The 12,030-nt window shown below is 41.9% G+C and overlaps 1 protein-coding gene across 9 annotated transcripts in view; it reads right to left on the bottom strand.

Moving 5' to 3' along the window:
- ppp3cca (protein phosphatase 3, catalytic subunit, gamma isozyme, a) overlaps positions 1–12,030 on the bottom strand; it is an 80,924-nt gene that overhangs the window by 38,845 nt on the left and 30,049 nt on the right. The window lies entirely within an intron of this gene.

Raw genomic sequence — 12,030 nt, 5'->3', positions numbered from 1 at the left:
CCAATCGGATTCCAAGCTTCAAGATTGCTTAGATCACGTGGACTGGGATATGTTCCGGGTAGCCTCAGATAATAACATTGACGTATACGCTGAAAATCGGTGAGCGAGTTTATAAGGTAGTGTATAGGAGATGCTGTACCCACTGACTATTAAAACCTTCCCTAACCAGAAACTGTGGATTGATGGCAGCATTCGCGCAAAACTGAAAGCACATACTACCGCATTTATTCATGGCAAGGCGACTGGAAATATGGCCGAATACAAACAGTGTAGTTATTCCCTCTGTAAGGCAATCAAACAAGCAAAGTGTCAGTATAAAGACAAAGTGCAGTCGCAATTCAACGGCTCAAACACGAGACGTATGTAGCAGGGTCTACAGACAATCAGATTACAAAAAGAAAACTAGCCCCGTTGCGCACATCATTGTCTTGCTTCTAGACAAATTAAACAACTTATTTGCGAACTTTGAGGACAATACAGTGCCATTGACACGGCCCGCTACCAAAGACTGTGGGCGCTCCTTCTCTGTGGCCAATGTGAGTAAAACATTTAAACGTCTTAACCCTTGCAAGTCTGCCAGGCCAGACGGCATCCCTAGCCGTGTCCTCAGAGAATTCGCAGACCAGCTGGCTAGTGTGTTCACGGACATATTCAATCAATCTCTATCCCAGTCTTCTCTCCCCACAAGCTTCAAGATGGGCACCATTGTTCCGGTTCCCAAAAAAGCTAAGGTAACTGAACTAAATGGCTATCGCCCCATAGCACTCACCTCTGTCATCATGAAGTGCGTTGAGAGACTAGTCAAGGACCATATCACCTCCACCTTACCAGTCACCCTAGACCCAGTTTAATTTGCTTATTGCCCCAATAGGTCCACATACAATGCAATCGTCATCACACTGCACAATCCCATCTGGAAAAGAGGAATACCTATGTAAAAATGCTGAGAGCTCAGCATTCAACACCATAGCACCCTCCAAGCTCATCATTAAGCTTGAGACCCTGGGTCTCGACCCCACCCTTAGCAATTGGCTCCTGGACTTCCTGACAGGCCTCCCCAGGTGGTGAAGGTAGGAAACAACATCTCCACTCCGCTGATCCTCAACACTGGGGCCCCGCAAGTGTGTGTTCTCAGCCCCTTCCTGTACTCCTTGTTCACCCACGACTGAGTGGCCATGCACGTCTCCAACTCAATAATCAAGTTAGTAGATGACACACCTGTGGTAGGCTTGATTACCAACAATGACGAGACAGCCTACAGGGAGGAGGTGAGGGCCCTCGGAGTATGGTGTCAGGAAAAGAACACCTCAATCAATGTCAGCAAAATAAAAGAGATGATCGTGGACTTCAGGGTGCACACTCCCTATCCACATCGACCTGACAGCAGTGGAGAAAGTGGAACATTTTAAGTTACTCAGTGTACATATCACCGACAAACTGAAATGCTCCATTCACACAGACAGCGTGGTGAAGGCGGCGCAACAGCGCCTCTTCAATCTTTTGGGTCGTCACCAAAATCACTGACAAACTTTTACAGATGCACAATTGACAGCATCCTGTCGGGCTGCATCACAACCTGGTACGGCAACTGCACCGCCCTCAACCGCAAGGCTCTCCAGAGGGTAGTGAGGTCTGCACATTGCATCACCGGGGGTAAACTACCTGCCCTCCATGACACCTACAGCACCCGATGTCACAGGAAAGCAAAAGAGATTGTCAAGGACAATAACCACCCGAGCCACTGCCTGTTCACCCCGCTTCCATCCAGAAGGCGAGGTCAGTACAGGTGCAGCAAAGCTGAGAGAGAGAGATTGAAAAACAGCTTTTCTCCCAAGGCCATCAGATAGCACAAAGAGGTGGCTGCTTACCTACAGACTTGATATCATTGGGCACTTTAATGAATGGAACACTAGTCACTTTAAGAATGTTTACATATCTCGCATTACTCATCTCATATGTATATAATGTATACTGTATCCTTCACCATCTATTCTTTATAGTCAATTGCATCTTAGCCACTCTGTCACTGCTCATCCATATATTTTATACTTATATATTCTCATCCCATTCCTTTACTAGATTGTGTGTATTAGTTTTGTTGTGTTATTTGTTAGATAGTGCTGCACTGTCGGATCTAGAAGCATAAGCATTTAGCTACACTCGTAATAACATCTGCTAACCATGTGTATGTGACCAATAAAATTTGATTGGACTTCAAGAGCTAAGGAGAGTGTAAGGAGAGAGGCCAGTGGAGCACATGTGCATGCATATTGTGCAAGAGACAGAGGCTATAAGTTAGAAGCTTATTATGCATAATCCATCATTAATTAGCTAACAATAAGGCTAATACTGCATTGAATGGATTACCTGGAAGACGTAGGCTGGGACATCTGTATATAGGGTTATACAGTATATCAACTAGAACAGAATGATCTATTTCTGATGCAATTTGAATGGAATTGATGAGAGCACAAGAGTGTGAAAGAGTGATTGCGTGTGCACTGATTTAAAGCAACGATATTCGAGTGATAAGCTGTTTTAAAGTAATGCTTAAAAAAAAAATCTTTACAATAAACAAATTAGGTGACCCCCAAAAGCCAGATGGTGATGGGTAAATTAGACACACATTCAATCTTTATTTTAAAGACTATGCTGCAACAAATGTAGGACTACCTGCCACAAGAAAAAAAGTTACCATGATGAGATGATCTATCTATACATTATGAACTGCGCTCCAATCTGAGATGGGCTGTCTGTCCCCACCCTGAGCATTGAGGATTCATCATGCTGAGGCCGTAGAGAAACCAGATTTAGACAACCCATATCATTTAACGCCATGCTGTTCATATTAATAATACATTATAATTTATTGGTTTCTTGCAGTTATTTATCCTGGGAAAAGGGAGTGGTTTTGGGCAGTAAATCTCAGTTACCGCGTTCCTGCCATTCAACCCTAGTGCTTGCGTTGTAAAAAGGGAAGATTGGCTGTGACGGTAGACAGACTTGATCCTCTCTCAATCAGTAGACGACGGGAAACATTTGACATAAGTATCAAAGTAACAAAACGCCTAGCACCAAACTGTTTTTCATGTTCTAGTATCGAAACAGTTAAGACGTTTCGGCATACAGTGCAACACTACTCTGCTGTGAGGATCCAGGTTTCCACTCTAGGGGTCAAGTCTACCCGTTTCTGCTCTTCTTATTTAGTGGCTGCAAAATCCATTATTTAAATCCTCTATCAACGTAATAATGGAAATGCTTTAATCCACTTTACATGACAACGGCTCCTGGACAGAAATTTTCGTTTAACACTCTAATTTCAAACTAACAGAAATGCTAAATCATGCAGTTACCACGATGACCATTCAGAGAGCACAGGAAATCAGCAGAAAGAAAACTCATTAAAATAAAAAATCCAACAGCAGTCTCATTTTCGTTTTTTTCTAGTTTCAGCAGACCCAATTTCAGGAGGCCACAAAAGCTATATGGGGATACAAAAATGGGTCTGATCTACATTAACCAAATCTGTCACGGCAAAACATGTCAAATCAGCACTCAATAGTAAGCTTGGGCTGTAAGAGTATGCATCCCAAATGGCACCCTATGCCCTATAGTGCTGGAATTCGTTTCCTAAAGCTTCATATTACCCATTACTTCAAAGTAAAGTGCTACATTACAAAATTACTTTCTGTGCAGATTAATGAGTTCTATTAATTGTCATTTAACTTATAGTAAAATATAACTGAATGAAATAATATTTTTCAACTTGAGGAAAGCATGGAATCACAGTTATTCTACAGTGATATTTTTAACGAAATTTCATCTGCTGGTGATTGTCAAGCAAATAACGGTCAGTCTCACGGTAATTCACCGTTAATTAACAAACACATTTAGCATCTCCTGGCTTCCACAAATAGCCTACAAGCCATTTTAAAAAGTCAAATAAATCCATGTAATATAGCCTACACCTTCACAATAAATCCATTATTTATTTTAGACAAGTCTAAAGAAACATGAAATGAAAACAAATGTCCTTATGTTAGGTCCTGATGTGGCTATGCCAAATGACTGTGTGCTACACCAGTTGCTTTAGCATACAATATTTGCTTATAATCTGTGGCATTATAGTATGAATACAATTAAACAAAACTTTAAATATATATTTTTCTCCAAACGATGAGGGAGTACGCACATGCGGCTATTCTGTGTTGAGCGGCTAACAAAGAAATATGTACTCCTATGCTTAATTTAGAGTTATTAATGTAACTTTAGTTGTTCTACAAAAAAACAAAACAAAAATCGGGCAATATGTTTTGATTTTTAATACATTGTAAGGCTGCATGATGAGACTAAAGATTATTTGAAAAAAGTTGCTTGAAAGGAATGAGCTTTGTATATACAGTGCCTTCGGAAAGTATTCAGACCCCTTGCCTTTTTCCACATTCGGTTATGTAACAGCCTTATTCTAAAATTGATTAAATTGTTTTCCCCCCTCATTAATCTACACACAACACCACATAATAACATAGCAAAAACAGGTTTATAGAAATGTTTGCTAATTAATTCAAAATAAGACAAATATGGCATTTACTTAAGCATTCAGACCCTTTAATCAGTACTTTGTTGAAACACCGTTGGCAGCGATTATAGCCTTGAGACGTTTGGGGTATGACGCTACAAGCTTGGCACACCTGTATTTGGGGAGGTTCTTCCATTCTTCTCTGCAGATCCTCTCAAGCTCTGTCAGGTTGGATGGGGAGTGTCGCTGCTACTTTCAGGTCTCTCCAGGGATGCTTGATTGGGCTCTGGATGGGCCACTCAAGGACATTCAGAGACTTGTCCAGAAGCCACTCCTGCGTAGTCTTGGCTGTGTGCCTAGGGTTGTTGTCCTGTTGGAAGGTGAACCTTCACCCCAGTCTGACGTCCTGAGCGTTCTGGAGCAGGTTTTCATCAAGGATCTCTGTACTTTGCTCCGTTCATCTTTGCTTCGATCCTGACTAACACCCAGTCCCTGCCGCTGAAAAACATCCTCACGGCATGATGCCGTAACCACCGCTTCTACGTAGGGATGGTGCCAGGTTTCTTCCAGACATGACGCTTGACATTCAAGCCAAAGAGTTCAATCTTGGTTTCATCAGACCAGAGAATCTTGTTTCTCATGGTCAGAGTCTTGAGGTGCCTTTTGGCGAACTTCAAGCGGGCTTTCATATGCCTTTTACTGAGGATTGGCTTCAGTCAGCCACTCTACCATAAAGACCTGATTGGTGGATGGCTGCAGAGATGGCTGTCCTTCTGCAAGGTTCTCCCATCTCCATAGAGGAACTCTGGAGCTCTGTCAGTGATCATATGGTTCTTGGTCACCTCCCTGAATTTAGGCCCTTCTCCCCTGATTCCTCAGTTTGGCCGGGTGGCCAGCTCTAGGAAGAGTCTTGGTGGTTCCAAACTTCTTCCATTTAAGAAGGATGGAGGCCACTGTGTTCTTGGGGACCTTCAATGCTGCATACATTTTTTGGTACTCTTCCCCAGATCTGTGCCTCGACACAATCCTGTCTCGGAGCTCTAGAGACAATTCCTTCAACCTCATGGCTTGGTTTTTGCTCTGTCAACTGTGGGACCTTATATAGACAGTTGTGTCTTTCCAAATCCTGTCCAATCAATTGAATTTACCACAGGTGGACTCCAATCACGTTGTAGAAACATCAAGGATGGTCAATGGAAACAGGATGCACCTAGGCTCAATTTCAAGTCTCAAAGCAAAAGGGTCTGAATACTTATGTAAATTTGCAAAAATGTCTATAAACCTGTTTTTGCTTTGTCATTATGGGGTATTATGCGACAATGGTGCGACAAAAAAAAAAAAGTAAGCGGCAGTCCTGTGGCTGAAAACAGCTCGATGATGAGAGGATGAAGGAGAAGCTAACAGGCGGGCCCAGGGGCAGCCTAGTGGTTAGAGCGTTGGACTAGTAACTGGAAGGTTGCAAGTTCAAATCCCCGAGCTGACAAGGTAGAAATATGTTGTTCTGCCCCCGAACAGGCAGTTAACCCACTGTTCCTAGGCTGTCATTGAAAATAAGAATTTGTTCTTAACTGACTTGCCTAGTTAAATAAAAGGTTAAAAAAAAGTACAACAGTGGTGTGCAGAACGGCATCTCGGAATGCACAACTCGTCGGCCATTGCAACAGATTGGACCACACAGCGTTCCATTTCTATTAGCTAAAAACAAAAAGCGGGCTCGAGATCACCAACGCTGGACAATTGAGGAGTGGAAAAATATTGCCTGGTCCGACGAGTCCCGGCTTCGGTTGTGTCATGCTGATGGCAGAGTCAGGATTTGGTGTACGCAGCATGATTGGAACAGGTGGTAGTGGCGGTGGTGTAATGTTTTCCTGGCACACGTTAGGTCCCTTGATACCAACTGAGCAACGTTTAAATCCACAGAATAATTCAGGTTGTTCCAGAGGCAAAGGGGGGGTTCAACCCGGTACTAGATGAGTGTACCTAAAACTGGCCACTGAGGATATATAACGCACTGGCAGAGATATGATTCTGAAAGTATAATTGAAAAAGTAACTAATTATATTATCCAATTGTAAAAAGTTACGTTATATTACTGTTTTAAAGTAATCTGATTACTGTAATGCATTACACTCAACATGGATGCCATATATAGTGCACTACTTTTGACTAGAGCCTAAATGGGCCTGTAGTGCCATTTGGACCCATCAGCAGCAGGGCTGTCTAAGAAGTGCTACAGCTCATTAGGGTCAAAACCCACCACCATTTTGCTCTCTCACCACTGATATACTATATTCCAGACACACAGGCAGTCTTGAGGGTGGATAGTCTGTGGGTCTGTCACAGAGGTGGAGGCCTGATTATACAAAAACAGCTGGTTCAGTGAGGGGGCCTCAGCCAAGGGCCTCAGACGTAGCTACGTGAGACTCTGAGACTCTCTTTTAATGCACGCACAGCCAGTCTCCTCGCACACAGACAGACACACAACCATTGAACCCTACTTAGAAGCAAACACAAAAAAACTAGTCTACACCAGTGGCAAACCTGCCAACCCGTCCAACTTTTTGGAGTACCAGACACGGGCGAGGAAATAGGAGATGTAACACTCGCTGAATTGGGGTACTTTAACCCAGCAGATCACAAACTGGCAACACAAAGCTTAAGTAGGCTACCGCAAAGGGAATCTGAACACTGTTCGCTAGAACAGTCTGGTGTTCAGCCTATGTAAAGGTGCCTATTGTATTTCTTTGCAGCGCATACATTTCAGATTGTCGAAATTGATAACATCTCAAAAATAAGTACAAAGGCATTTTAGAAGCATTGCCTTTATAGCTAATACCGGACACTCATTCATTCACTCCCCCCCCCCCCCCCCCCCCCCCCCCCACCCCACACACACACACACACACACACACACACACACACACAATGTCAAAGTGGAATTATATTTTTACAAATGGCATTTTTTTAAGGATGGAATGTCTTGAGTCAACCCCTTTGTTATGGCAAGACTAAATAAGTTCAGGAGTAAACATTTGCATAACAAGACACATAATAAGTTACATGATCTATAAATTACATAATAAGATAGTGTTTAAAATGATTTAACGTTAAAACATCTCTGTACCCCACACATACAATGCATTCAGAAAGTATTCAGACCCCTTGACTTTTCACATTTTTGTTACATTATAGCCTTATTCTAAAATGTATTAAAATACAAATTCCTCAAATCTACACAGAATACTCCATTATAACAAAGCAAAAACAAGTTTAGACATTTTTGCAAATGTATTACAAATTTAAAAAATACCCTTTGCTATGAGACTCAAAAATTGATCTCAGATGCACCCGGTTTCCATTGATCATCCTTGAGATGCTTCTACAACTTGGAGTCCACCTGTGGTATATTCAATTGATTGGACAAGATTTGGAAACGCACACACCTGTCTATATAAGGTCCCACAGTTGACAGTGCATATCAGCACAAAAACGAAGCCACGAGGCCAAAGGAATTGCCCGTAGAGCTCAGAGACAGGATTGTGTCAAGGCACAGATCTGGGGAATTGTACCAAAACATTTCTGCAGCATTGAAGGTCCCCAAGAACAGTGGCATCAACCATTCTTAAATGGAAGAAGTTTGGAACAACCAAGACTCTTCCTAGAGCTAGCCGCCTGGCCAAACTGAGCAATCGGGGGAGAAGGACCTTGGTCAGGGAGGTGACCAAGAACTCGATGGTCACTGTCAGGGCTCCAGAGATAATTTGTGGAGATGGAAGAACTTCCCAGACATACAACAATCTCTGCAGACCTCCACCAATCAAGGTAAGGTATGATAAAGATATACCTTACAATCAAGCTAAGGTATGATACAAAAACTGTGGGAGCTTTTTTATTAGACTTCAGTGCATTTTTTGACATCATTGATCACAATTTGCTGCTGGAAAAACGTATTGGCTTTACACCCCCAGCTATATTGTGGATTGCGAGTTACCCGTCTGAACAAAACACACAAGGTGTTCTTTAATGGAAGCCTCTCCAACACAATCCAGGCAGAGTCAGGTATTCCCCAGGGCAGCTATCTAGGCCCCTTAATATTTTCCATCTTTACTAATGACCTGGCTCAGATTAAAGCATGTGTGTCCATGTATGCTGATGACTCGACACATCAGCTGCCACAGCACGTGAAATCATTGCTGCAGTTCGTTTCAGAATGGGTGACGAGAAATAAGTTTATCCTAAACATTTCATAAATGAAAAGCATTCTACTTGGGACAAATCATTCACTAAACCCTAAACCTCATCTAAATCTTTTAATGAATAACGTGGAAATTTAGCAAGTTGAGGATACTAAACTGCTTGGAGTAACCCTGGATTTTAAACTGTCATGGACAAAACATATTGATGCAACATAAACAAAGATGGGGAGAGGTCAGTCCATAATAAAACGCTGCTCAACACTAACAACAAGACAGGTCCTACAGGCTGTTGTTTTGTCGCATTTGGACTACTGTCCAGTCGTGTGGTCAGGTGCCACAAAGAGGGACTTAGGAAAATTACAATTGCCCCAGACAGGGCATCATGGCTGGCCTTCAAAATGTACACAGAGAGCTAACATTGATATTATTAATGTCAATATCTCCTGGCTCAAAGTAGAGGAGAGACTGACTTCATCACTACTTGTATTTATGAGAGGTATTGCCATGTTGAATGCACCGAGCTGTCTGTTTAAACTACTAGCACACAGCTCAGACACCCATGCATACCTCACAAGACATGCCACCAGAGGTCTCCTCACATTTCCGAAGACCAGAACAGACAATGAGAGGTGCACAGTACTACATAGAGCCACGACTACATGGAACTCTATTCCACATCAAGAAACTCATGGAAGCAGTAAACACACCAAGAACAAAAAAATATATATATAAAAACACACCTTATCAAACAGTAGGGCTCCCGAGTGGTGCAGCATTCTAAGGCACTGCATCTCAGTGCTAGAGGCCTCACCACAGACCCTGGTTTTTAACTTGCCTAGTTAAATAAAATAAAAATGTAAAAATGAAATAGCAACTGTGTAGAGAGACACACGATAGCATAGATTTTGTGTTGTAGATATGTGGTAGAAGGGTAGTGGCCTGAGGGCACACACTTAATCTATTGTGAAATGTAATGTAATGTTTTTTTAATTGTATATAACTGCCTTAATTATGCTGGACCCCAGGAAAAGTATGGGGATCCATAATAAATAAATACAAATTGGCTGTCTAGCAATGATCAACAACCAACTTGAAGAATAGCTTGAAGAATATATATTCTTTTTAAGTGCAAATATTGTACAATCCAGGTGTGCAAAGCTCTTAGAGAGACTTACCCAGAAAGACTCACAGCTGTAAATCACTGCCAAAGGTGATTCTAAGATATACTGATTGACTCAGGGGGTTGAATACTGATTGACTCAGGGGGTTGAATACTGATTGACTCAGGGGGTTGAATACTTGTCAAATCAAGATATATTACATGCTGACCACACCGCTCGCATAGCAAAATAAATGTTACTCAATCATTGCACCCACACTGCTCGCACACGTGAAGAAGCGTCTGCGTAGCCAGGCACTAAAATAGAACCTGGTTATATTTGTGACGCAAGAACTGCTGCAAGTCCTGCCTCTCCCATCTCCTCATTGGTTTATAGAAGCATATACCCACGTGGGTGATTGAAAGATGAACTGAGGTCCACACTCCAGTCCAGTTAGTAGTGCACCTTACAGTTGGTTGTCAACTGCCATATAAAGTCCAAAGAAGAAACAGCCTGAAGGAGGAGAGATGTCATTTCTAGTACTCTGTTTACTCTTTTATCTGTGGATTAATTGTCCAAGTAGAGGACCTTGTGCATTTCAGGTAAAATAACAACCCAATGTTTATATCCCGGGACAAATGATCTAACAGCAGCAAGCTAGCTAGCTAAATTGCCATAAATGTTTTTCGACCTGTCCCCAAATTAATATTGTTGGATCAGAGTTTGTTTTGATATTTCAACCTGCGTGTCCTGATCGCGTCTGGTGTGGGTGGACAAAATCAACATGCGCTCGATGGTGGACGCACGCACGCGAGCGGTCTGGTCAGCATGATAGTGTTATATATTTTAACGTTATAATTTTTCTTCCAGTTTCAAATTAGTATTTGGTGTAATCGTTGACAAAAAATAATTAAGTTTAACAAAAAAATGTCAATGGGTGTGAATACTTTCTTAATAAGGCACTGTAGGCCATTTTTGTGGTCTACACACCCAGTTTACTCAGAATAATCTAGCTAACTAACTAGAGGACACTGACACCAATTCACGTGCTCTGCCTTGAGAAGAGCAACAAAAGTATGACCACGAACCAAAATGGCAGCTATTATTAAGGTTTTGACTATGTGATGTAACAAAGGACTTAGCAAACTTGACCCTGAGCAACATTCAGACATGAAATAATTCCACGTGAGAGCACAGCAGAGTGGATGCCCCTCAATGGGCTTGAGAGGTAACTACAGAGAGCGAGAGATGTCTAAATTAAACATGGCACACTAGTCCAACAGGGCCAGACACATATCACCATGTTATACAGTTGAAGTCGGAAGTTTACATACACTTAGGTTGGAGACATTAAAACTTGTTTTTCAACCACTCCACAAATTTCTTGTTAACAAACTATAGTTTTGGCAAATCGGTTAGGACATCCACTTTGTGCATGACAAGTCATATTTCCAAAAATTGCTTACAGACAGATTATTTCACTTATAATTCCCTGTATCACAATTCCAGTGTGTCAGAAGTTTATACACTAAGTTGTGACTGTGCCTTTAAACAGCTTGGAAAAATCCAGAAAATTATGTCATGGAACTAGAAGCTTCTGATAGGCTAATTAACATAATTTGAGTCAATTGGAGGTGTACCTGTGGATGTATTTCAAGGCCTACCTTCCAACTCAGTGCCTCTTTGCTTGACATTGTGGGAAAATCTAAAGCAATCAGCCAATACCTCAGAAGAAAAAAAATTGTAGACCTCCACAAGTCTGGTTCATCCTTGGGAGCAATTTCCAAATGCCTGAAGGTACCACGGTCATCTGTACAAACAATATTACGCAAGTATAAAACACCATGGGACCACGCAGCTGTCATACCGCTCAGGAAGGAGACGCGTTCTGTCTCCTGTTCTGTGAAGGGAGTAGTACATACACAGCATTGTACCAGATCTTCAGTTTCTTGGCAATTTCTCGCATGGAGTAGCCATCATTTCTCAGAACAAGAATTGCCTGACGAGTTTCAGAAGAAAGTGCTTTGTTTCTGGCCGTTTTGAGCCTGTAATCGAACCCACAAATGCTGATGCTCCAGATACTCAACTAGTCTAAAGGCGGCCAGTTTTAATGCTTCTTTAATCACAACCACAGTTTTCAGCTGTGCTAACATAATTGCAAAAGGGTTTTCTAATGATCAATTTGGCTTTTAAAATGATAAACTTGGATTAGCTA

The sequence above is a fragment of the Oncorhynchus mykiss genome, chromosome 6 (assembly GCF_057628025.1).
Source record: "Oncorhynchus mykiss isolate SJ-2025 chromosome 6, ASM5762802v1, whole genome shotgun sequence".
NCBI lineage: Eukaryota > Metazoa > Chordata > Actinopteri > Salmoniformes > Salmonidae > Oncorhynchus > Oncorhynchus mykiss.
Note: the sequence above shows the minus strand (reverse complement) of the source record. Positions and strands in the feature narration are given on the sequence as shown.